This window comes from Anomaloglossus baeobatrachus, chromosome 5, assembly GCF_048569485.1.
Source record: "Anomaloglossus baeobatrachus isolate aAnoBae1 chromosome 5, aAnoBae1.hap1, whole genome shotgun sequence".
In the NCBI taxonomy this organism is placed as follows: Eukaryota; Metazoa; Chordata; class Amphibia; order Anura; family Aromobatidae; genus Anomaloglossus; species Anomaloglossus baeobatrachus.
This window is the reverse complement of record NC_134357.1, coordinates 504,254,268-504,279,703: the sequence shown is the minus strand read 5'-3', so window position 1 is coordinate 504,279,703 and position 25,436 is coordinate 504,254,268. Positions and strand designations below refer to the sequence as shown.

The window sequence follows — 25,436 nt, the reverse complement described above, 5'->3', positions numbered from 1 at the left end:
AAGCTGCTCACTTCATTCCGTGTACCGGTCTTCCCTCAGCCGCAGAGACAGTGGATTTGGTTGTCCAGAACGTATTCCGATTGCATGGGGTACCGGATGAGATCATCTCCGATCGGGGTGTGCAGTTCACGTCTAGATTCTGGAAGGGGTTTTGTACGGCACTCCAGATTGATGTCTGTTTGTCTTCTGCATACCATCCTCAGACAAATGGACAAACCGAACGGACGAATCAAACCCTGGAACAATACCTTCGCTGTTATGTCAGCCATCTCCAAGACGATTGGTTGAAGATGCTTCCGTTGGCGGAGTTCTCCTACAACAACACACAGAGCAGCTCCACTAAGGTAACGCCCTTTTTCGCTAACCTGGGTTACCATCCGACTATTTTGCCTAGGTCACCGGTTGCGGTTTCGGTACCAGCGGTGGAGGACAGAGTGACAGAAATACGACAAAATCTGGAGGTTCTAAAGGACACCGTGGCTACGGCCCAGGAGCGTTACAAGAGGTCGGCGGACACTCACCGGAAACCGGCACCCATGTATAAGGTAGGGGACTCTGTATGGTTATCCACCAAAAACCTGAGATTGGGTGTTCCTTCGCAGAAACTGGGACAAAAATTCATCGGTCCGTTTAAAATCACCGGGATCGTGAGCCCTGTGGCCTGTCGGCTACGGTTACCGCACCATCTAAAGGTACACCCGGTCTTTCATGTGTCTCTCCTCAAACCCGTTTCCCCTAATACGTTTCATGGTCGTATTGTGCCTCCTCCTCCGCCTGTGATGGTCGACGGCGAGGAGCAGTTCGTGGTTGAGGACATTATTGACTCCCGGCTCCATCGTCGTCGGCTTCAGTATCTGGTACGTTGGCAGGGGTACGCCCCCGAGGACGATTCCTGGGAACCGGTGGGTAACATTCGGGCACCCCGGAAGATTGCTCAGTTTCATCGACGGTACCCGGACAAACCTGGCCCTGATCCGTCCTGAGGCCGTCTCTGGGGGGGGGAGTAATGTCAGGTTTCCAGGTTTTCCAGTTCTCTTTTGACTGCCCTTGCCCTCGGTTAACATGGAGGTTACCGTTCTGTTGCCCTACTTCCTGTCCAGCTGCTTAAAAGGCCGCCTCCCAGCCCAGTCCAGTGCCTGAGTATACTGCCTGCTGTGTGCTCCTGCTGTGTTTGCTGCTTATTCCTGATTGCCTCTGGATTCCCCTAAAAGACTACCTACCGATTGACTCTGGACTGTACCCGGCTCTTCAAGGCTGTGCCCGGATTCCGTTTACCATCTTCGGTCAGCACTCCGCCTGGTTCTCTTTTGGTTCGTAACCATTCTGGACAAACATTTCCGTACGGACACTCATTGACTTTACCGCTTGCTCCTTATCCCGGCTGCTGCGCATTTAGGCCTTCCGGGGTAGATTGCCGGACAGTCCCTGTATAGGGGTTCGCTCTGGTGGTCTCCCTGGGGGAGTCCGGTGCGTGGCCCCGGGAATCCCCTGCGCGTCTATTCCGGAAAGTATTGTATGTGTTATTGTGTTGTTGTGTTTGTTCTGTATCTACCGTGGTGACATACTATAAAAATCTTGTACCCGGAACTCGTCTCTGATTGTCATTGCCCTACGCTATCGAAATCCTCAGAACATAGAATAAGTATTACAGTGCTTGTCTATTTCTATGCACCTGTTTAGTTCAGTCCGACACTATATATGCCATTCCAATATAAAAAACTATTCTAACTATCCTGCTGCCAAAGGTGAAAATAAAAATGGTGCCCCTATCTGTAGTGACATTTAAACCTGGAGTGAATAAATGCAATTCCACTATAGTTTTTTTTTGAGTTTTGCCTTTACGGCATTCATTTTATAGTAAAATTGACCTGTGAACATGATCCTCCAGGTCAGTGCAGAGAGGGGGATAGGGGTGATTAAAATTTGTATATACCGTATTTTGCGGATTGTAAGACGCACTTTTTTGGTAAAATGGGGATACGTCTTACAATACGGGTATGGCTTACCGGGGCGGCAGTGGTGGAGCGGTGTCATAGGAGGCAGGGTCGGCGATACTGAAGGTGTCACTGCAGTGTCGCGGCATCAGCAGGTGCACTGAGCTGACTGAGGGCTCTATTGAATCTCCCATGGTTGACGCGATGAACTTAAAGAAAATGGCTGTTGAGGTAGCACATGCACAGATTGACGCGATGGACTGCAAGAAAATGGCCACGAAGACCTTACTGCGCACGTGCAGCCTCCACAGACAACCCGTCCTATTACCCTCCTGAGTCTTCCACTGCAGTGACACCCCCGCAGTACGCCGGCAGATCAATTGTGCCCATCGCCGCGACACCCCCAAGGCCGCAGTATCACTGACCCTCCGTCCACTGACCCTCCTGAGACGCAACACGCCCTCCTCTGAGCAAGCAGCATCACTGACCCTGCCTCCTGTGACGCTTCACCACTGCCACATCCCCCTAGTAAGCATTAGGATTAAGACACCCTAGGATTATAAGACGGACCCGTATTTTAACATTAAAGATTATTTTTTCCTATGTTCCTCCTCTAAATTTGGGTGCGTCTTATAATCCGGGGCGTCTTATAAACCGAACAATCAGGTATATATTTTAATATTTTTAAAAACTTATCTGTTATCCGAAGTCTTATTCCAGAAAATTCATGACATTTTTAATACGTAAATGTTCTGTTAAGATCTATAGGCCAGACATAGATTTCCCCGAGAATCTGCCTCCAGAGCTTACTCTAAATGAAAAGGTGTGTTATCAGTGTGAGACATGTAATGACTGATTGTCTGTTCTCCTGATCTACATGTCTCACACTGGTAATGCTCCCTTTTATTTAAAATAAGCTCTGGAGGCAGATTCTCAAGGAACTGTGTGCGGCCCATAGATCTTAACAGATCATTTACATATTAAAGGGGTGGTTCACCCATTTTTTTAATTTTCTCTATGGGTGTAACTTACCATTTTAGGTCTTTTCTTCATTGGCTTCTATTTCCAGTTCTGGCACGGAGCGGCGCTATCCTGCACGCTCAGTGCCGGTCACATGACCTGCTGGTTCTGCGGCCGCTAGTATCCTCTTACGTCCCATCAATTCCAGGCTCTCAAACAAGACGGGTACGTCAGAGGATGCGGGCGCCACTCACAGTGATTGACTGGGCTGTGGGCGGTGACTACCGCACGTCACAGCCCAGCATCGAGGGGAGGATCCGGAGGGCGACAGTGTGGAGCGGTGAAGAGGGCTGAGCGTCGGGCAGATGGTGAGGCACGGGGCACCAGTGTGGAGTACAGGTGGGGTTCTTCAGCTGACACCTGCTGTCACGTAAGTACTGATCTCACTCTCCACCCGCCCGCTCTGCTGTGATGCAGGAGAACAGGCGGTGTCGGGCAGTGTGATCATGTGCGCTCCTCCCAGCAGCACCACAGGATGCGGCAAGACACTGACAAGCTGGTGACATGCATCACCGCATGTGTCAGAGCAGAGCATGTCACCGCTCTGCTCTGTCACCTGTCCTGCTGCATGGGACCAACTGTCTCCACTCTGCCACCTGCACCACAAGTCACAGAGTGGAGCAAGTTGGTGACAGAGCACCTCTCTCCCCCCTCTCTTCTCTCACCCCTCTCTTCTCATACTCCACTCTTTCCCCCTCTCTCCTTCTCTTCTCTGTTTTCCCTCTCTCTCTTTTCCCTCCCTCTTTTCCCTCCCTCTCTCTTTTCCCTCCCTCTCTCTCTATTTTCCCTCCCTCTCTCTTTTCCCTCCCTCTCTGTCTTTTCCCTCCCTCTCTCTTTTCCCTCCCTCTCTGTCTTTTCCCTCCCTCTCTGTCTTTTCCCTCCCTCTCTGTCTTTTCCCTCCCTCTCTGTCTTTTCCCTCCCTCTCTCTTTTCCCTCCCTCTCTCTCTCTTTTCCCTCCCTCCCTCTCTTTTCCCTCCCTCCCTCTCTTTTCCCTCCCTTTCCCTTTTCAGTGGCACCAGGGCCACTGGATGAGTTGGATACAGCGCCAGAAGATGGCGCTTCTATGAAAGCGCCATTTTCTGGGGCGGCTGTGGACTGCAATTCGCATTTTTTTTTTACCCATAACTCTAGGGTTAGGGTTATGTGTTTGTTTTTTTTTATTTTTAATGAATTTAAAAAAAAAAAAAAAATCAACATGGGCTTCGCCCATTGAGCACCAGAGCATTTTACTGCTCACTCATGCCTACTCCTCACCACACAGCCAGCAGAACAAGTAATCAGATGACTCCAGTGTCGGACGATTACTTGTTCTGTGTCCCCCTGCATCCATCGCAGCGTGTGCAGGCTGTGAGTTCACCTGAGTTCAGTCCATCACTGGAGTCAGCTGATCTGAACTCAGCTGAACTCCAGCCCGCACACGCTGCGATGGATGCAGGGGGACACAGAACAAGAAAGGCCTAAGCCACACTGCGAGAAAATCGGTGCGAGTGGAGTGCGATAAAACATCGCATTCTATCCGGACCAATATTAGCCTGTGTGTCAGCGCACATGAGCAATTATTTTCTCAGCCCTAATCGGATCGAGAAAACAATTGCAGCATGCTGCAACTGTAATGCGAGACTATTTCTCTCGCACCCATTCAAGTGTATGGGGTGAGAGAAAAATCGCACTGCATTTGTGGTACATCGGTGTACCGCGAGTGCAGAACGAGAATCGCAATAGCCAACTACGGAGGAGAGAGGGAGAGAAATCCCTCCCACCCCTCCTCAGTGACGGCCCGCCCGCCCCTCCGCAGGGCTGGCCCGCCCCTCCTAAGTGCTGTACCGCCCCCCCGCAGCTAATGTCCACTCGCACAGTCGGACCTGAGTCGCAGGGACACACGCATGACACTCGGCTCTGCTGTACTGCCAGCGTGAGCCGAGTGTCATGCGAGGGGATCGCAGTAACCCCCGTGTGACCCCAGCCTAATCGGCCGAAACTGGAGTCTGCTGATCTGAACTCAGCTGAACTCCTGACCACACAGACCGCACACTGTCACATGTGATCGGCAGCAGGCAGTGACTGCTGTTAACCTGCATCCATTGCAGCGTCTGCGGGCTGTGAGATCAGGAGTCAGCTGACTCCAGTGCCGGATGATAAATTCTGTGTCCCGCTGCAGAAGGATCCAGTAAAATAACGGTTGCAAGCGTTGCACATTTAATCCACAGGATCAGGTCATATGTGGTTTGCGGTTTTTTGCCTACAGCCAAAAAAACCCCCCTGCTGATGTGAAGGTAGCCTGCAAAATGCATGCCACACGGATAGTACGGACGACACACAGAGACTATGCAAGAGGGAAAAAAAGCAATCTCATGATCCCTTCATTTTTTTCACCCCCAATTATTTTTTTCACATGTTGCGCGCGCGCACGCACACGCACGCACACACACGCACACACACGCACGCACACGCACACACACACTTTCTTCCCCTGGTTGTGAAGAGCTGGGTGCTTTTGCTGTCTCTGCTGTGATTGCTTTTATCCACAGGGAAGAGGCAGGGAGGAGTCTTTGGGTGGAGAGGAGAGCTGAGTGGGTGTGTTAGATACGTTAGATACAGCCCTAGAGCCACAAAGAATTATGGGAGTTGTAGAAACTGAACCCAGGAAGTCAGAAGAGAGATTAACCCCATGAGAGCTGGAGCCAGAAATGAGGATGTGCTGCTAGAGCACAATAAAAGGTAATATTGCTGAAAAAAACATAATAGATGTGTGGAGAGGCACATATTAGAAAGATTTATGAGAAAAAAAAAATCAGTTTTGGTAACTGGACAACTTCTTTAAGAAAAACGTGGATTTCTAAGGAATAAGACATGGGATTGCAAATATCAAGGTATCATTTTATTCCGTTTTCTTTCACCTGTGCACATATAGATGGCTTATGAGGGTTGATCCTACTGACAGTCTCTTTAACCCCTTCACGACCATGGACGGAATGCTCCGTCATGGTGCCCTGGGCCTTAACGACCAAGGACGGATCTTTCCGTCATGGCGTAATCGCGGCACCGGAGCCTCCGGTGACTGCGAAAAGTTAGCATAAACCGCAAATTCGGGGAGGAGGGGACCTGTACCTGACCTCAGGAGGGGTGGTGCCTCCTCCCCGGACCTACGGAGGCTGTGATTGGCTGACAAACGCCGCTCAACCAATCACAGCCACTGTAATGTTTTAGCCACTTAAAGTGACTGAAACATTGAAATCCAGCCCTGGCCAGTGCAGCTATAGCACTGGCCATTGGCTGGAGCTGGGTGACCTCACTGGACCACCCTCCCCCAGCTCCAGTAGCTCTGATTGGAGAGATCGGCCTTGTGACCGCTGTCTCCAATCACAGTGGACCTGTTGCCGGTGACCGCCCCATCAGCTTCACTTCCCGTTCCCTGCAGCACGCTAGCACAGTGAGTGTACACAGTGCAATGGCAGGGCGACAAGATCCGGTCCCATGCTGTTATGTGACCGGCGCATGGGACCCGGAAGTTGCCGCGCTGCCATTGCACTGTATGAAACCGGCCTCCCGATCCACCGCCGCTGCCCTCCGCGATCTGCCACCCGCACCCCCACCCCTCGTATCCGCTGCCCGCACCCTCACCCCCACACCTCCCGATCCGCCGCTGCCCTCCGCGATCTGCCACCCGATCTGCTGCCCGCACCCCCACCCCCACACCTCCGCGATCTGCCGCTGCCCTCCGATCTGCCACCCGATCTGCTGCCCGCACCCCCACCCCCACACCTCCCGATCCGCTGCTGCCCTCCGCGATCTGCCACCCGATCTGCTGCCCGCACCCTCACCCCCACACCTCCCGATCCGCCGCTGCCCTCCGCGATCTGCCACCCGCACCCTCACCCCCACACCTCCCGATCCGCCGCCCTCCATCCGCCACAGCGCCACCGGTCCCCCCCGATCTGCTGCCCGGCCCCTTTCCCTGGTGATCGGCTGCTCGTCCCCTCACCTCTGTGATGTGCTGCTAGCCCCCTCCACTCGAGATCGGCTGCCAGCTTCCTCCTCCGTTATGTGCTGCCTTGCCCCGCCCCCTCTCCGTTATGTGCTGCCCGGCCCCGCCCCCTCTCCTCCGTTATGTGCTGCCCGGCACCGCCCCCTCTCCTCCGTTATGTGCTGCGCTCCCCCTCTCCGTTATGTGCTGCCCGTCTCCTCCCCTCCGTTATATGCTGCGCGCCCCCTCTCCTCCGTTATGTGCTGCCCGCTCTCCCCCAACCTCTCACCCCGTGATCGGCTACTCGCCCCCTCCCCTGTCACCCCCGTGATGTGCGCTCCCTCCCCTGTCACCCCCGTAATGTGCGCTCCCTCCCCTGTCACCCCCGTAATGTGCGCTCCCTCCCCTGTCACCCCCGTGATGTGCGCTCCCTCCCCTGTCACCGCCGTGATGTGCGCTCCCTCACCTGTCACCCCCGTGATGTGCGCTCCCTCACCTGTCACCCCCGTGATGTGCGCTCCCCCACCTGTCACCCCCGTGATGTGCGCTCCCCCACCTGTCACCCCCGTGATGTGCGCTCCCTCACCTGTCACCCCCGTGATGTGCGCTCCCTCCCCTGTCACCCCCGTAATGTGCGCTCCCTCCCCTGTCACCCCCGTAATGTGCGCTCCCTCCCCTGTCACCCCCGTGATGTGCGCTCCCTCCCCTGTCACCGCCGTGATGTGCGCTCCCTCACCTGTCACCCCCGTGATGTGCGCTCCCTCACCTGTCACCCCCGTGATGTGCGCTCCCCCACCTGTCACCCCCGTGATGTGCGCTCCCCCACCTGTCACCCCCGTGATGTGCGCTCCCTCACCTGTCACCCCCGTGATGTGCGCTCCCTCCCCTGTCACCCCCGTGATATGCGCTCCCTCCCCTGTCACCCCCGTGATGTGCGCTCCCTCCCCTGTCACCCCGTGATGTGCGCTCCCTCCCCTGTCACCCCCGTGACGTGCGCTCCCTCCCCTGTCACCCCCGTGATGTGCGCTCCCTCCCCTGTCACCGCCGTGATGTGCGCTCCCTCATCTGTCACCCCCATGATGTGCGCTCCCTCCCCTGTCACCCCCGTGATGTGCGCTCCCTCCCCTGTCACCCCTGTGATGTGCGCTCCCTCCCCTGTCACCCCCGTGATGTGCGCTCCCTCACCTGTCACCCCCGTGATGTGCGCTCCCTCACCTGTCACCCCCGTGATGTGCGCTCCCTCCCCTGTCACCCCCGTGATGTGCGCTCCCTCCCCTGTCACCCCCGTGATGTGCGCTCCCTCCCCTGTCACCCCCGTGATCTGTGCTCCCTCCCCTGTCACCCCGTGATCTGTGCTCCCTCACCTATCACCCCCGTGATCTGTGCTCCCTCACCTGTCACCCCCGTGATGTGCGCTCCCTCCCGTCACCCCCGTGATCTGTGCTCCCTCACCTGTAACCCCCGTGATCTGCTGTCCGCTCTCCCTCACCTCTCACCCCCGTGATCTGTGCTCTGCTCACCTGTCTCCTCCGTGATCTGCGCTGTGCTCCCTCCCCCACCTCTCACCCTCCCCGATCTGCTGCCTCCTTCATCTCCTGTGATCCAGCTGCCTAGATCCATCCTGTAGGGTAACTATCCCCAATCTCACCTCCCACTCCCCTTCCCACCCATCCCCCCCTCCCCCCATCCTCTGCCGCTCCTGCATCCACTGCGCCCTCTCCATCCGCCCCCACCCAATCCCAGCCGCCGTCTCACAATCATAGATGCTCCCTTTATATGCCGCTGCCCCCCCATCTGCCGCCGCCCCATCTGCCGCCCCCACCCCCCCGCCGCTGTTTTTTTTTTCTATGCCATGGGGGTCTAGTTTCCAAAATGGGATCACATGTGGGGGAGCTACACTGTTTCGGCACCTCAGGGGGTCTCCAAACACAGCATGGAATACGCTAATTATCCCAAACAATTTTGCGTTTGAAACGTCAAATGACGCTCCTTGCCTTCCGAGCCCTGCTGTGCGCCCAAACATTTTATTTCCACCACATATGAGGTGTCTGTGTACTCAGGAGAAATTGCACAATACATTTTATGGTGCAATTTTTCCTGATACCCTTGTGAAAAAAAAAGCTACCTGGTTGAAGTAACAATTTTGTGGTAAAAAATTTTTTTTTTATTTTCACGGCTCAACTCTATTAACTTTTGTGAAGCCCCCAGAGGCTCAAAGTGCTCAATAAACATCTAGATAAATTCCATGAGGGGTCTAGTTTCCAAAATGGGGTCACATGTGGGGGAGCTCCACTGTTTCGGCACCTCAGGGGCTCTCCAAACGCAACATGGTGCGGCTAACGATTCCAGCTAATTTTCTGTTCAAAAAAGTCAAATGGCGCTCCTTCCCTTCCGAGTCCTGCCGTGCGCCCAAACAGTGGTTTTTCGCCACATATGAGGTATCTGCGTGCTCAGTAGAAATTGCCCAACAAATTTTGGGTGTTCATTTAATCCTGCTACCCTTGTGAATATGCAATATTTGAGGCTAAATTAACATTTTTGTTGCAAAAAGTAAAATGTTCATTTTTTCCTTCCACATTGCTTTAGTTACTGTGAAGCACCTGAAGGGTTAATAACCTTCTTGAATGTGGTTTTGAGTAGCCTGAGGGGTATAGTTTTTGGAATGGTGTCACTTTTGGGTGTTTTGTGTCATGTAGACCTTTCAAAATCGCTTCAAATGTGATGTGGTCCCTAAAAAAAGTGGCTTTGTAAATTTTGTTGTAAAAATGAGAAATTGCTCATAAACTTTGAACCCCTATAACTTCCTTAAATTTTTTTTTTTTCCCAAAATTGTTCTGATGTAAAGTAGACATGTGGAAATGTTATTTATTAATTATTTTGTGTCATATGTCTCGTTGGTTTTAGAGCATAAAAATTCAAAGTTTGAAAAATATAAAATTTTCAAACTTTTCGCGAAATTTCCGTTTTTTTCACAAAGAAACGCAAAAAATATCGGCCTAAATTTACCACTAACATGAAGCCCAATATGTCACGAAAAAACAATCTCAGAATCACCGGGGTCCGCTGAAGCGTTCCAGAGTTATAACCTCATAAAGTGACACTAGTCAGAATTGCAAAAAATGGCCTGGTCTTTAGGGTCAAAATAGGCTTGGGGCTGAAGGGGTTAACAAAAGCTGTGCACAGGGAGCTTCATGGCATGGGTGTTCATAGTTGAGCAATTGCATGCAAAAATCATGTCTAGAGCTGGGCAGTGTCGCAGAAAACCAGGATCGGCGGGTCCCTGCTGAATTTTTAAAAAAACATGGATCTGGTCCGGAATCTGGTACCCATATAAGTCTATGGGAACCAGAATCCGGTGATTAAAAATGTTGGTAGAAGGAGATAGGAGAGTAGGAGCGCGTGCGGTGTACTCACCGAACCTCCGTCATGGCAGCAAGGTGCTTCGGTAGATGCTAGAATGTACGGGCTCATAACAGGTATGAAGTAACTTGTCATGTGATGGGGCGTGTTCAAAATGCAGTCCGATGTTTCTAGCCCCACGTTTCCAGACTGAATAAACATTGTTTTTCTAAGTCCACATGGGCATGGAGTTGACTATAATAGAAGCAGGGGTCTGGGAGTAAGACCCAAAGATGGGAGTGCGAAGCCCCCTCTTGCATAATTATAGTGGATAGGAAGAAACATCGCCACGCCCACCAACCAAGCTGGCCACACCTACCAACCAAGCTGGACACGCCCACTAACCTGTCAGGAGCCGGTACATTCTAGACTCAACCAAGCTGCTTACAGGTCATGCATTCACTTCCGGAGCCATCAATTAACCCTCATTGAAGAGTTACTGCTTTCCCCACCCACCGGCACGTGTAATTGGTTGCAGTTAGAGTGGCAGCGTGGCAGCTAACTGCAACCAATCACAGGCGCCAGGACAGTCAGTGGGCGGAGAAAGCAGTGCAATATCTGCCAGTGAGTATCGTGGTATAAAAATAAATGAATAAATAAAACAATTGGCGTAGGGTCTCCCTGTATTCTGATACCAGCACAGATAAAGTCCACGGCTGCAGCCCCTAGCTTTTGGGATTTATCATGGCTGTGTATCAAAATAAGGCTGGAGTCACACACTTCACATGGCAGCCACACACTCTCCTGACAGGTGCAGGCATCTGCATGTATTTCTATGCAGCTGCAAGCTTGTGTCTGGAAAGTGTGCGGCCGTGCTGGGTGATGCGATGCAATAATCATGCGAGTCATACGGCTCGTGAGAGCGCCCCGTAAGGACAGAGACACACTTGCGTGAGTCTCGTATCGTATCACCAGGCAGCCGCACACTTTCCTGACAGGATTATGCATCTGCATATATTTCTATGCAGCTGCATGCTCGTGTCCGGAGGGTGTGCAGCTGCCTGGTGATGCGATGCTCATGCTAGTCATACGGTTCGTGTGAGCGCACCGTAAGGCCAGAGCCACACTTGTCTGAGTCTCGCATTGCCCAGCATGGCCTGACGCTCTCCAGACATGAGCGTGCAGCTACATAGAACTACATGCAGCCAACCCGCTTTGTGCTGCCGTGTTGGGTGATGTGATACTCATGCAAGTCCCTCGCAAGTGTGACTCTGGCCTAAGAGGAAGCCCACGCGGCTTCTTTTTTTTTCATTTAAATAAATAATTAAAAAACTTGACGGGCGGTCCCCCGAATTTTGATACCCAGCCAAGATAAAGCTGACAGCTGTATTCTCAGGCTGGGGAGGTCCAGCCTAAAATTATCAGCCTCCAGCTGCCCGGAATAGTCGCATCCATTTGATATGACAATCCCGAAGCTTTACTTCGCTCTAACTGATTGCCCTGGTGCGGTGGCAGTCGGGGTAATAAAGAGTTAATGGTAGCCCACAGCAGCCACTAAGTCCTGGATTAGTAATGGCAGCATCTATGACACCCCGTTACTAAATCAGTAAGTGACAGTAAATAAACACAGACACCGAAAAAATCCTTTATTTGGAATAAAATACAAAATCACCGTCTTTCAACAGTTTATTAACACAAACACACCCCTGCAGGTTCGACTTAATCCACACGAGGTCCCACGACAATTCTAACTCTGCTACATCTGTGTCACAGTGACCGACCATAGAGCATGACCACTCACGAGAATGGATGAGCAGCGATGACTGATTGCAATGAGATGCGGTCACGTCTGACTGCAACCAGTCACAGAGGCCAGGCCAGTGCCGAGTGCATATGGATGAGCAATGATGAGCAAAAGCCGCAGGAGCAGCGTACAGCCGCATGGGAGCAATTTACAGCTGCGATGGAGCCTCGACAAGTATGAAGCACTCGCTTTATTCTTATTTTATCTCTTTATTTTTTTTTTAACTTCTCGAGTGCCAGATCCAGGTCAAAGAGCCGGAATCCCGGGCCCGGCATCCAGGAAACTTTGAAGCTGCGCGGATCCGGACTTTTCCAGTCCGGGTCCACCCAGCTCTAGTCATGTCACCACACACAATGCCATACATTAAATAGAATGGTAGAAAACCACTATAAAAGTCCAGATTTGCGTGGTTTCAAAATATCCGGGTGCCGAACCTGGGTCCAGAGTTCTCAGGGAACTCCGTATAATAATTTGGGTCTGGCTACTTGGGGAATTAAAAAAAAACTTAAATAAAGGAAAAATAAAAATAAAGCATGCGCGTTACACTTATCGAGTCCCCCACGGCTTTAACACTGCTTCCCGACCGTCCCCTTCTTCTTCTGGTGCCGTTCATTATCGTTCATATGCACTGCTTTCCCCTCCCAACGGCAGTCCCTGTGTCTGTGATTGGCTGCAGTCAGACTCGCCCTCGGCCTGTGTGATACCATCTGACTACAACTACTCACAGACCCTGCCTGCAAGTTATTATCGTGGTGTAGAACTAAATAAAAAAAAATTGACGAAGGGTCCCCCATATGATACCCAGCACAGATGTGTGCGCTCGTGTATGTATATAATGTGTGCGTGCGTGTATAATGTGTGCGTGCGTGTATAATGAATGCGTGCGTGTATAATGTGTGTGTGTATAATGTATGTGTGTGTGTGCGAGTGTATAATGTGTGTGTGTGCGCGAGTGTATAATGTGTGTGTGTGCGCGAGTGTATAATGTGTGTGTGCGCGCGCGTGTGTATAATGTGTATGTGCGCGCGCGAGTGTATAATGTGAGTGCGCGCGCGAGTGTATAAAGTATGTGCGTGGGCGCGTGTGTATGTGTGTGTGCGCGTGTATGCGCGCGTGTATGTGTATAATGTGTGCGCGCGTGTATAATGTGTGCGTTCGTGTATAATGTGTGTGTGCGTGTATAATGAAGGTGTGCGTGCGTGTATAATGAAGGTATGCGTGCGTGTATAATGAAGGTGTGCGTGCGTGTATAATGAATGCTTGCGTGTATAATGTGTGTGTGTATAATGTGTGTGTATGCGCGAGTGTATAATGTGTGTGTGTGCGCGAGTGTATAAAGTATGTGCATGTGCGTGTGTGTATGTGCGCGTGTGTATGTGTGTGCGTGTGTGTGCGCGCGCACGTGTATGTGTATAATGTGTGCGTGCATGTATAATGTGTGCGTGCGTGTATAATGTGTGTGTGCGCGCGTGTATGAGTGTGTGCGTGCATGTATAATGAATGTGTGCGTGCGTGTATAATGTGTGTGTGTGTATAATGTGTGTGTGCGTGTATGTGTATAATGTGTGCGTGTATAATGAATGTGTACGTGCGTGTATAATGTGTGCGTGTATAATGTGCATAATGTGTGCGCGCGCGTGTGTATAATGTGTGTGTGCGCGAGTGTATAATGTGTGTGTGTGTGCGAGTGTATAAAGTATGTGCGCGTGTGTATGTGTGTGTGCGCGCGTGTATAGTGTCTGTAGTGTGTGCGTATAATGTGTGTGTATAATGTATGTGTGTGTATAGTGTGTGTGTGTATAGTGTGCGCGCGCGTGTATAGTGTGTCTGTGTGTAGTGTGCGCGCCTCTCTGCTGGGGCAATGACGTCACAGGTGGAAGTGAGAGGCTGCACTCACAATCAATGGGGGACTTTTAGTTCTGCATTGAACGTGCCAGGGATTATGGGATCAACCCCAGATTTGGATTTCGGCGGACCTGGATTATGGATGTCACAGGGAATTAAATTTGAAAAGATGGTGTCTATTGTGTTCTAATTTCTATTTTTATGTCTTTTCAGGGTCAACTTTGGAGAACGTCGGGGGACATCTAAATGGATTACGGCGGACTGTTAGCATTTTAATAATTTTGTTAATAAATTGGTCAACGAGGGATGGTGTCGGGGGGTTTTTTGTTTTAATAAAAAGTATTACTTTCAAATAAAAGAATTCGTAATGGCGGTGTCTACTAGATACCCACCCATTGCTAATACCAGGACTTGATGTCAGCTGGCAATTCACAGCCGTTATCAACCCCATATATTACCCCGTTTGCCACCGCACCAGGGCAACGGGATGAGTTGGGGCGAAGCGCCAGTATTGGCACGTCTAATGGATGCGCCACTTCTGGGGCGGCTGCAGCCTGCTATTTTTAGGCTAGGGAGTGTCCAATAACAGTGGACCTCCCTAGTCTGAGAATATCAGACCCCAGCTGTCCGCTTTACCTTGGCTGGTGATCCCCACGTTTTTTGTTTTAAATTATTTATTTAATGTAAAATAACAGCGTGGGGTGCCCTCAGTTTTGGATAACCAGCCAAGGTAAAGCTGCCAGCTGTGGTCTGCAGGCTGCAGCTGTCTGCTTTACCCTAGCTGGCTACAAAAGATAGGGGGGACCCCACATGGTGTTTTTTTTTAAATATTTATTTATTTTTTGGCTAATTACAAGGCTAGCCACTCTTTAGTGCCACATGAAAGTCACTAAAGGGTGCCAGCTTAGAATATGCAGGGGGGTGGGACATTATATAGGTCTTTCTCATCTATCTATCCATCCATCTTTCCCTCTATCCATTATCTATCGATTAATTATCTATTATCTATATTATGTATTGCAGTTCAGCATAAAAAAACCCGCAGAGACCAACCTGTGGAAAAACCGCGGGAAAACTGCGGGGAAAAACGCATGCGTTTTTCCTGCGGTTTTGGTGTGTTTTTTTACCGCAGGTGTGGTAATCTTCAACTCCCAGAAGTTTCTCAAGAAATTTTCTTGAGAAAAATCACTTTTCTAGTGCACACATAGCCTAAAGATCTTTCTTTACTTTTTTTTTGAATGGTTGCACAAGCCACCTTCCAACATACATATCGATGAAAAATTCATTATACAACCGCAAGTAGCAGCAGCATAGGTGGCGAGGACGCGGCAGGCAGCGGGGATAGGTAAGCTCTATGAATCCTCCTCCTCCTCATAATCCTCCTCCTCCTCCTCATAATGATGATGGAGGAGGATAATGTGGAGGAGGATAAGAGAAGGGATGATAATGATGATGGAGGAGAGGAGGAGGAGGATAATGATGATGGAGAAGGAGGAGGAGGAGGATAATGATGATGGAGAAGGAGGATTATGAGGAGGAGGATAATGATGGAGGAGAGGGGATTATGAGAGAGGAGGAGGAGGATAATGATGATGGAGAAGGAGGAGGAGGAGAATGAGGAGGATAATGATGATGGAGAAGGAGGATTATGAGGAGGAGGAGGAGGATAATGATGATGGAGGAGGAGGATTTTGAGGAGGAGGAGGAGGATAATGATGATGGAGGAGGAGGAGGATAATGATGATGAGGAGGAGGAGGATAATGATGATGGATGAGGATGATGATGGAGGAGGATGATAATGATGATGGAGAAGGAGGATAATGATGATGGAGAAGGAGGAGAAGGAGGATAATGATGATGGAGAAGGAGGATAATGAGGAGAGAGGATAATGATGATGGAGGAGGAGGATTTTGAGGAGGAGGAGGAGGATAATGATGATGGAGGAGGAGGATAATGATGATGGAGGAGGAGGAGGATAATGATGGAAGAGGATGATGATGGAGGAGGATGATGATGATGATGGAGGAGGATAATGATGATGGAGAAGGAGGAGGAGGATAATGATGATGGAGAAGGAGGATTATGAGGAGGAGGAGGATAATGATGGAGGAGGAGGATTATGAGGAGGAGGAGGATAATGATGATGGAGGAGGAGAATGAGGAGGAGGATAATAATGATGGAGAAGGAGGATTATGAGGAGGAGGTGGATAATGATGATGGAGGAGGAGGATTTTGAGGAGGAGGAGGATAATGATGATGGAGGAGGATAATGATGATGGAGGAGGGAGGAGGATAATGATGATGATGGAGGAGGATGATGATGGAGATGATAATGATGATGGAGAAGGAGGATAATGATGATGGAGAAGGAGGATAATAATGATGGAGAAGGAGGATAATGATGATGGAGAAGGAGGATTATGAGGAGGAGGAGGATAATGATGATGGAGGAGGAGGATTTTGAGGAGGAGGAGGATAATGATGATGGAGGAGGATGATGATGGAGGAGGATGATAATGATGATGGAGAAGGAGGATAATGATGATGGAGAAGGAGGATAATGATGATGGAGAAGGAGGATAATGATGATGGAGAAGGAGGAGAGAGGAGGATAATGATGATGGAGAAGGAGGATAATGAGGAGGAGGAGGATAATGATGATGGAGGAGGAGGATTTTGAGGAGGAGGATAATGATGATGGAGGAGGAGGAGGATAATGATGATGGAGGAGGAGGAGGATAATGATGATGGAGAAGGAGGATAATGATGATGGAAAAGGAGGATAATGATGATGGAGAAGGAGGATAATGATGATGGAGGAGGAGGAGGATAATGATGATGAAGGAGGAGGAGGATAATGATGATGGAGGAGGATGATGATGGAGGAGGATGATGATGATGGAGAAGGAGGATAATGATGACGGAGAAGGAGGATAATGATGATGGAGAAGGAGGAGAGGATAATGATGATGGAGAAGGAGGATAATGATGATGGAGGAGGAGGATAATGAGGAGGAGGATAATGATGATGGAGGAGGAGGAGGATAATGATGATGGAGAAGGAGGATAATGATGATGGAGAAGGAGGATAATGATGATGGAGAAGGAGGAGAAGGAGGATAATGATGATGGAGAAGGAGGATAATGATGATGGAGAAGGAGGACAATGAGGAGGATAATGATGATGGAGGAGGATTTTGAGGAGGAGGATAATGATGATGGAGAAGGAGGATTATGAGGAGGAGGAGGATAATGATGGAGGAGGAGGATTATGAGGAGGAGAGAGGATAATGATGATGGAGGAGGAGAATGAGGAGGAGGATAATAATGATGGAGAAGGAGGATTATGAGGAGGAGGTGGATAATGATGATGGAGGAGGAGGATTTTGAGGAGGAGGAGGATAATGATGATGGAGGAGGATAATGATGATGGAGGAGGAGGAGGATAATGATGATGGAGGAGGATGATGATGGAGATGATAATGATGATGGGAGAAGGAGGATAATGATGATGGAGAAGGAGGATAATAATGATGGAGAAGGAGGATAATGATGATGGAGAAGGAGGATTATGAGGAGGAGGAGGATAATGATGATGGAGGAGGAGGATTTTGAGGAGGAGGAGGATAATGATGATGGAGGAGGATGATGATGGAGGAGGATGATAATGATGATGGAGAAGGAGGATAATGATGATGGAGAAGGAGGATAATGATGATGGAGAAGGAGGATAATGATGATGGAGAAGGAGGAGAAGGAGGATAATGATGATGGAGAAGGAGGATAATGAGGAGGAGGAGGATAATGATGATGGAGGAGGAGGATTTTGAGGAGGAGGATAATGATGATGGAGGAGGAGGAGGATAATGATGATGGAGGAGGAGGAGGATAATGATGATGGAGAAGGAGGATAATGATGATGGAAAAGGAGGATAATGATGATGGAGAAGGAGGATAATGATGATGGAGGAGGAGGAGGATAATGATGATGAAGGAGGAGGAGGATAATGATGATGGAGGAGGATGATGATGGAGGAGGATGATGATGATGGAGAAGGAGGATAATGATGACGGAGAAGGAGGATAATGATGATGGAGAAGGAGGAGGAGGATAATGATGATGGAGAAGGAGGATAATGATGATGGAGGAGGAGGATAATGAGGAGGAGGATAATGATGATGGAGGAGGAGGAGGATAATGATGATGGAGAAGGAGGATAATGATGATGGAGAAGGAGGATAATGATGATGGAGAAGGAGGAGAAGGAGGATAATGATGATGGAGAAGGAGGATAATGATGATGGAGAAGGAGGACAATGAGGAGGATAATGATGATGGAGGAGGATTTTGAGGAGGAGGATAATGATGATGGAGGAGGAGGATAATGATGATGGAGGAGGATGATGATGGAGGAGGATGATAATGATGATGGAGAAGGAGGAGGAGGATAATGATGATGGAGAAGGAGGATTATGAGGAGGAGGAGGATAATGATGGAGGAGGAGGATTATGAGGAGGAGGAGGATAATGATGATGGAGGAGGAGGAGGAGAATGAGGAGGAGGATAATGATGATGGAGAAGGAGGATTATGAGGAGGAGGAGGATAATGATGATGGAGGAGGAGGATTTTGAGGAGGAGGAGGATAATGATGATGCGAGGAGGATGATGATGGAGGAGGATGATAATGATGATGGAGAAGGAGGATAATGATGATGGAGAAGGAGGATAATGATGATGGAGAAGGAGGATAATGATGATGGAGAAGGAGGAGAAGGAGGATAATGATGATGGAGAAGGAGGACTATGAGGAGGAGGAGGAGGATAATGATGATGGAGGAGGAGGATTTTGAGGAGGAGGATAATGATGATGGAGGAGGAGGATAATGATGGAGGAGGATGACGTTGGAGGAGGATGATAATGATGATGGAGAAGGAGGATAATGATGATGGAGAAGGAGGAGGAGGATAATGATGATGGAGAAGGAGGATAATGATGATGGAGAAGGAGGATAATGAGGAGGAGGAGGATAATGATGATGGAGGAGGAGGATTTTGAGGAGGAGGAGGATAATGATGATGGAGGAGGAGGATAATGATGATGGAGAAGGAGGATAATGATGATGGAGAAGGAGGATAATGATGATGGAGAAGGAGGATAATGAGGAGGAGGAGGATAATGATGATGGAGGAGGAGGATTTTGAGGAGGAGGAGGATAATGATGATGGAGGAGGAGGAGGATAATGATGATGGAGGAGGAGGAGGATAATGATGGAGAAGGAGGAGGAGGATAATGATGATGGAGAAGGAGGATTATGAGGAGGAGGAGGATAATGATGGAGGAGGAGGATTATGAGGAGGAGGAGGATAATGATGATGGAGGAGGAGGAGGAGAATGAGGAGGAGGATAATGATGATGGAGAAGGAGGATTATGAGGAGGAGGATAATGATGATGGAGGAGGAGGATTTTGAGGAGGAGGAGGATAATGATGATGGAGGAGGAGGAGGATAATGATGATGGAGGAGGATGATGATGGAGGAGGATGATAATGATGATGGAGGAGGATGATAATGATGATGGAGAAGGAGGATAATGATGATGGAGAAGGAGGATAATGATGATGGAGAAGGAGGAGAAGGAGGATAATGATGATGGAGAAGGAGGACTATGAGGAGGAGGAGGAGGATAATGATGATGGAGGAGGAGGATTTTGAGGAGGAGGAGGAGGATAATGATGATGGAGGAGGAGGAGGATAATGATGGAGGAGGATGATGTTGGAGGAGGATGATGATGATGATGGAGAAGGAGGATAATGATGATGGAGAAGGAGGAGGAGGATAATGATGATGGAGAAGGAGGATAATGATGATGGAGAAGGAGGATAATGAGGAGGAGGAGGATAATGATGATGGAGGAGGAGGATTTTGAGGAGGAGGAGGAGGATAATGATGATGGAGGAGGAGGAGCATAATGATGATGGAGAATGAGGATAATGATGATGGAGAAGGAGGATAATGATGATGGAGAAGGAGGATAATGAGGAGGTGGAGGATAATGATGATGGAGGAGGAGGATTTTGAGGAGGAGGAGGATAATGATGATGGAGGAGGAGGAGGATAATGATGATGGAGGAGGATGATGATGGAGGAGGATGATAATGATGATGGAGAAGGAGGATAATGATGATGGAGAAGGAGGATAATGATGATGGAGGAGGAGGATAATGATGATGGAGAAGGAGGAGGAGGAGAATGAAGAGGAGGATAATGATGATGGAGGAGGATTATGAGGAGGAGGAGGATAATGATGATGGAGGAGGAGGATTTTGAGGAGGAGGAGGAGGATAATGATGATGGAGGAGGAGGAGGATAATGATGATGGAGGAGGATGATGTTGGAGGAGGATGATAATGATGATGGAGAAGGAGGATAATGATGATGGAGAAGGAGGAGGAGGATAATGATGATGGAGAAGGAGGATAATGATGATGGAGAAGGAGGATAATGAGGAGGAGGAGGATAATGATGATGGAGAAGGAGGAAAATGAGGAGGAGGATGATGATGATGATGGAGAAGGAGGAGGATAATGAGGAGGAGGAGGATAATGATGATGGAGGAGGAGACGGAGGAGAAGGTGGAGTATTCATAGAGCTTACCTATCCCCGCTGCCTGCCGCATCCTCGCCACCTATGCTGCTGCTACTTGCGGTTGTATAATGAATTTTTCATCGATATGTATGTTGGAAGGTGGCTTGTGCAACCATTCCAAAAAAAAAAAGTAAAGTAAGATCTTTAGGCTATGTGCGCACTAGAAAAGTGATTTTTCTCCAGAAAATTTCTTGAGAAACTTCTGGGAGTTGAAGATTACCGCACCTGCGGTATAAAAACGCACCAAAACCGCAGGAAAAACGCATGCGTTTTTCCCCGCAGTTTTCCAGCGGTTTTTCCACAGGTTGGTCTCTGCGTTTTTTTTTATGCTGAACTGCAATACATAATATAGATAATTAATCGATAGACAGATAATGGATGGAGGGAAAGATGGATGAATAGATAGATAGATAGATAGATAAATAGATAGATGAGAAAGACCTATATAATGTCCCACCCCCTGCTAGCTGGCACCCTTTAGTGACTTTCATGTGGCACTAAAGGGTGCCTAGCCTTGTAATTAGCCAAAAAATAACTTTTCTAGTGCACACATAGCCTAAAGATCTTTCTTTACTTTTTTTTTGAATGGTTGCACAAGCCACCTTCCAACATACATATCGATGAAAAATTCATTATACAACCGCAAGTAGCAGCAGCATAGGTGGCGAGGACGCGGCAGGCAGCGGGGATAGGTAAGCTCTATGAATCCTCCTCCTCCTCATAATCCTCCTCCTCCTCCTCATAATGATGATGGAGGAGGATAATGTGGAGGAGGATAATGATGATGGAGAAGGATGATAATGATGATGGAGGAGGAGGAGGAGGATAATGATGATGGAGAAGGAGGAGGAGGATAATGATGATGGAGAAGGAGGATTATGAGGAGGAGGATAATGATGGAGGAGGGGGATTATGAGGAGGAGGAGGAGGATAATGATGATGGAGAAGGAGGAGGAGGAGAATGAGGAGGATAATGATGATGGAGAAGGAGGATTATGAGGAGGAGGAGGATAATGATGATGGAGGAGGAGGATTTTGAGGAGGAGGAGGAGGATAATGATGATGGAGGAGGAGGAGGATAATGATGATGGAGGAGGAGGAGGATAATGATGATGGATGAGGATGATGATGGAGGAGGATGATAATGATGATGGAGAAGGAGGATAATGATGATGGAGAAGGAGGAGAAGGAGGATAATGATGATGGAGAAGGAGGATAATGAGGAGGAGGATAATGATGATGGAGGAGGAGGATTTTGAGGAGGAGGAGGAGGATAATGATGATGGAGGAGGAGGATAATGATGATGGAGGAGGAGGAGGATAATGATGGAAGAGGATGATGATGGAGGAGGATGATGATGATGATGGAGGAGGATAATGATGATGGAGAAGGAGGAGGAGGATAATGATAATGGAGAAGGAGGATTATGAGGAGGAGGAGGATAATGATGGAGGAGGAGGATTATGAGGAGGAGGAGGATAATGATGATGGAGGAGGAGAATGAGGAGGAGGATAATAATGATGGAGAAGGAGGATTATGAGGAGGAGGTGGATAATGATGATGGAGGAGGAGGATTTTGAGGAGGAGGAGGATAATGATGATGGAGGAGGATAATGATGATGGAGGAGGAGGAGGATAATGATGATGGAGGAGGATGATGATGGAGATGATAATGATGATGGAGAAGGAGGATAATGATGATGGAGAAGGAGGATAATAATGATGGAGAAGGAGGATAATGATGATGGAGAAGGAGGATTATGAGGAGGAGGAGGATAATGATGATGGAGGAGGAGGATTTTGAGGAGGAGGAGGATAATGATGATGGAGGAGGATGATGATGGAGGAGGATGATAATGATGATGGAGAAGGAGGATAATGATGATGGAGAAGGAGGATAATGATGATGGAGAAGGAGGATAATGATGATGGAGAAGGAGGAGAAGGAGGAAATATTTAAAAAAAAAACGATGTGGGGTCCCCCCTATCTTTTGTAGCCAGCTAGGGTAAGGCAGATAGCTGCAGCCTGCAGACCATAGCTGGCAGCTTTACCTTGGCTGGTTATCCAAAACAGAGGGAACCCCACGCTGTTATTTTACATTAAATAAATAATTTAAAACAAAAAATTTGGGGTCCCCCCCCAAATTGGTAAAGCGGACAGCTGGGGTCTGATATTCTCAGACTAGGGAGGTCCACTGTTATTGGACACTCCCTAACCTAAAAATAGCAGGCTGCAGCCACCCCAGAAGTGGCACATCCATTAGATGTGCCAATACTGGCGCTTCGCCCCAACTCATCCCGTTGCCCTGGTGCGGTGGCAAACGGGGTAATATATGGGGTTGATAACAGCTGTGAATTGCCAGCTGACATCAATACCTGGTATTAGTAATGGGTGGGCATCTAGTAGACACCGCCATTATGAATTCCTTTATTTGAAAGTAATACTTTTTATTAGAACAAAAAACCCCCCGACACCATCCCTCGTTGACCAATTTATTAACAAAATTATTAAAATGCTAACAGTCCGCCGTAATCCATTTAGATGTCCCCCGACGTTCTCCAAAGTTGACCCTGAAAAGACAAAAATAGAAATTAGAACACAATAGACGCCATCTTTTCAAATTTAATTCCCTGTGACATCCATAATCCAGGTCCACCAAAATCCAAATCTGGGGTTGATCCCATAATCCCTGGCACGTTCAATGCAGAACTAAAAGTCCCCCATTGATGAGTGCAGCCTCTCACTTCTACCTGTGACGTCATTGCCCCAGCAGAGAGGCGCGCACACTACAAACACACACACACACACACTATACACGCGCGCGCACACTATACACACACACACACACTATACACACACATTATACGCACACACACACATACACATTATACGCACACACTACAGACACTATACACACGCGCGCACACACACATACACATGCACACACACACTTTATACACACACACATTATACACACGCGCACACACATTATGCACATTATACACACACACATTATACACGCACGCACACATTCATTATACACGCACGCACACATTCATTATACACGCACGCACACACACATTATACACGCACGCACACATTATACACTCACGCACACATTATACACATACACGCGCGCACACACACATACACACGCGCACATACACACGCGCATACTTTATACACTCGCGCACACACACACACATTATACACTCGCGCACACACACACATTATACACTCGCGCGCACACACACACACACGCACGCACACATTCATTATACACGCACGCATTATACACGCACGCACACATTATACACATACATGCGCGCACACACACATACACACGCACACATACACACGCGCACACACATTATACACTCGCGCACACACATTATACACTCGCGCACACACACACATTATACACACGCGCACACACATTATGCACATTATACACACACACACATTATACACGCACGCACACATTCATTATACACGCACACACTTATTATACACATACACGCACACACACATTATACACATACACGCGCGCACACACACGCGCACACACACACATTATACACATACACGCGCACACACACATTATACACATACACGCACACGCACACACACACATTATACACATACACGCACACACACATTATACACATACACACACATATTATACACATACACGCACACACACATTATACACGCGCACACATTATACACACACACTATACACACACACACACACAGCTATGAGTGCTTTCCTGCAGTGACATGGAACTCAGAAGGTGAGCCCAGGTCAGCGCAGGGGCGCGCACACAGCAGTGTGTGTGTATAATGTGTGCGTGCCTGCTGGGGTAATGACATCACAGGTGCTAGTAATTTCATTCACCTGACCCCGTGAAGACAGTGCCGCCCGATATCACTACCGTGACCGGGTCTCGCAGCACTGCCGTCACGGGGTCATGTGAGTCCATTGTGAACTCACCTCACCTGACCCCCGGTGTCCTGAGGCGGCACGTCATCGTAGCTACAGCTGATCGCGTCCTCCGATCAGCTGTTCTGCAGTCCTGTTGTGATCGCGCACGCTCCCGCGGTCACCACGGGATCTGAAGCAGCGAGGGCGCATGCGCCGCCCTCTCAGACACCAAGCTGTGTAATGCGGGCTTCAGAAACATGGCACCGGAGGTAAGCGCTATACGCAGAGGCCCACTCCGGCGCCATGTTTCTGAAGATTAGAAATTTACATACAGCCAGAGGGAGGGAGGAACAGGCGGCGCAGGGGGGGGCGGGGAACACGTGCATAACCCGCCCGGACATCAGGAGAGAGGGAGGAACAGGCTGGTGGGGGGGCGGGGAACTCGTGCATAACCCGCCCGGACATTAGGAGAGAGGTGCACATGTCAATCAAAAAGTGCACGAAATTTCAAACTTTATAAAGTCGGATTTCACTGACTAAACACCCGAGCTGCACCCTGATGGTATGTACACACTGTGCCTGATAGTGCCAGAACTGCACTGGTTGCACCTTATACACGAAAATCCTGATGTTCGGTTCCCTTTAAGTGCTGCACTTTGGGTGATCCCTCTTTTCAAAATCAATGGATGGTTGGATTGCTACCTTAGCAAAGATTTAGTGGCCATTGGTTTCGTAGACGTTTGTGTAATAATGTCACCCTTACTTGTTTTCTAAGACCCTCCCACCCTAATAACCCTCCGTCCATTTAATAAATAAAGTGCAAGTTCAGATTATTGTTGTTAAGCTTATGCACAAAATCAGAGACTAGTCCAGACAAATCATTTGTGGATTCTCAATTATTTCCGCTGTTTCATCTAAAGCCAGAAACCCTAAATCATGTCTCTTGG

The 25,436-nt window shown here is 48.9% G+C and overlaps 1 protein-coding gene across 1 annotated transcript in view; it reads right to left on the bottom strand.

The window, feature by feature from the left end:
• The window catches only part of LOC142311939 (uncharacterized), a 34,033-nt gene that overhangs the window by 7,062 nt on the left and 1,535 nt on the right, over positions 1-25,436 (bottom strand). The window lies entirely within an intron of this gene.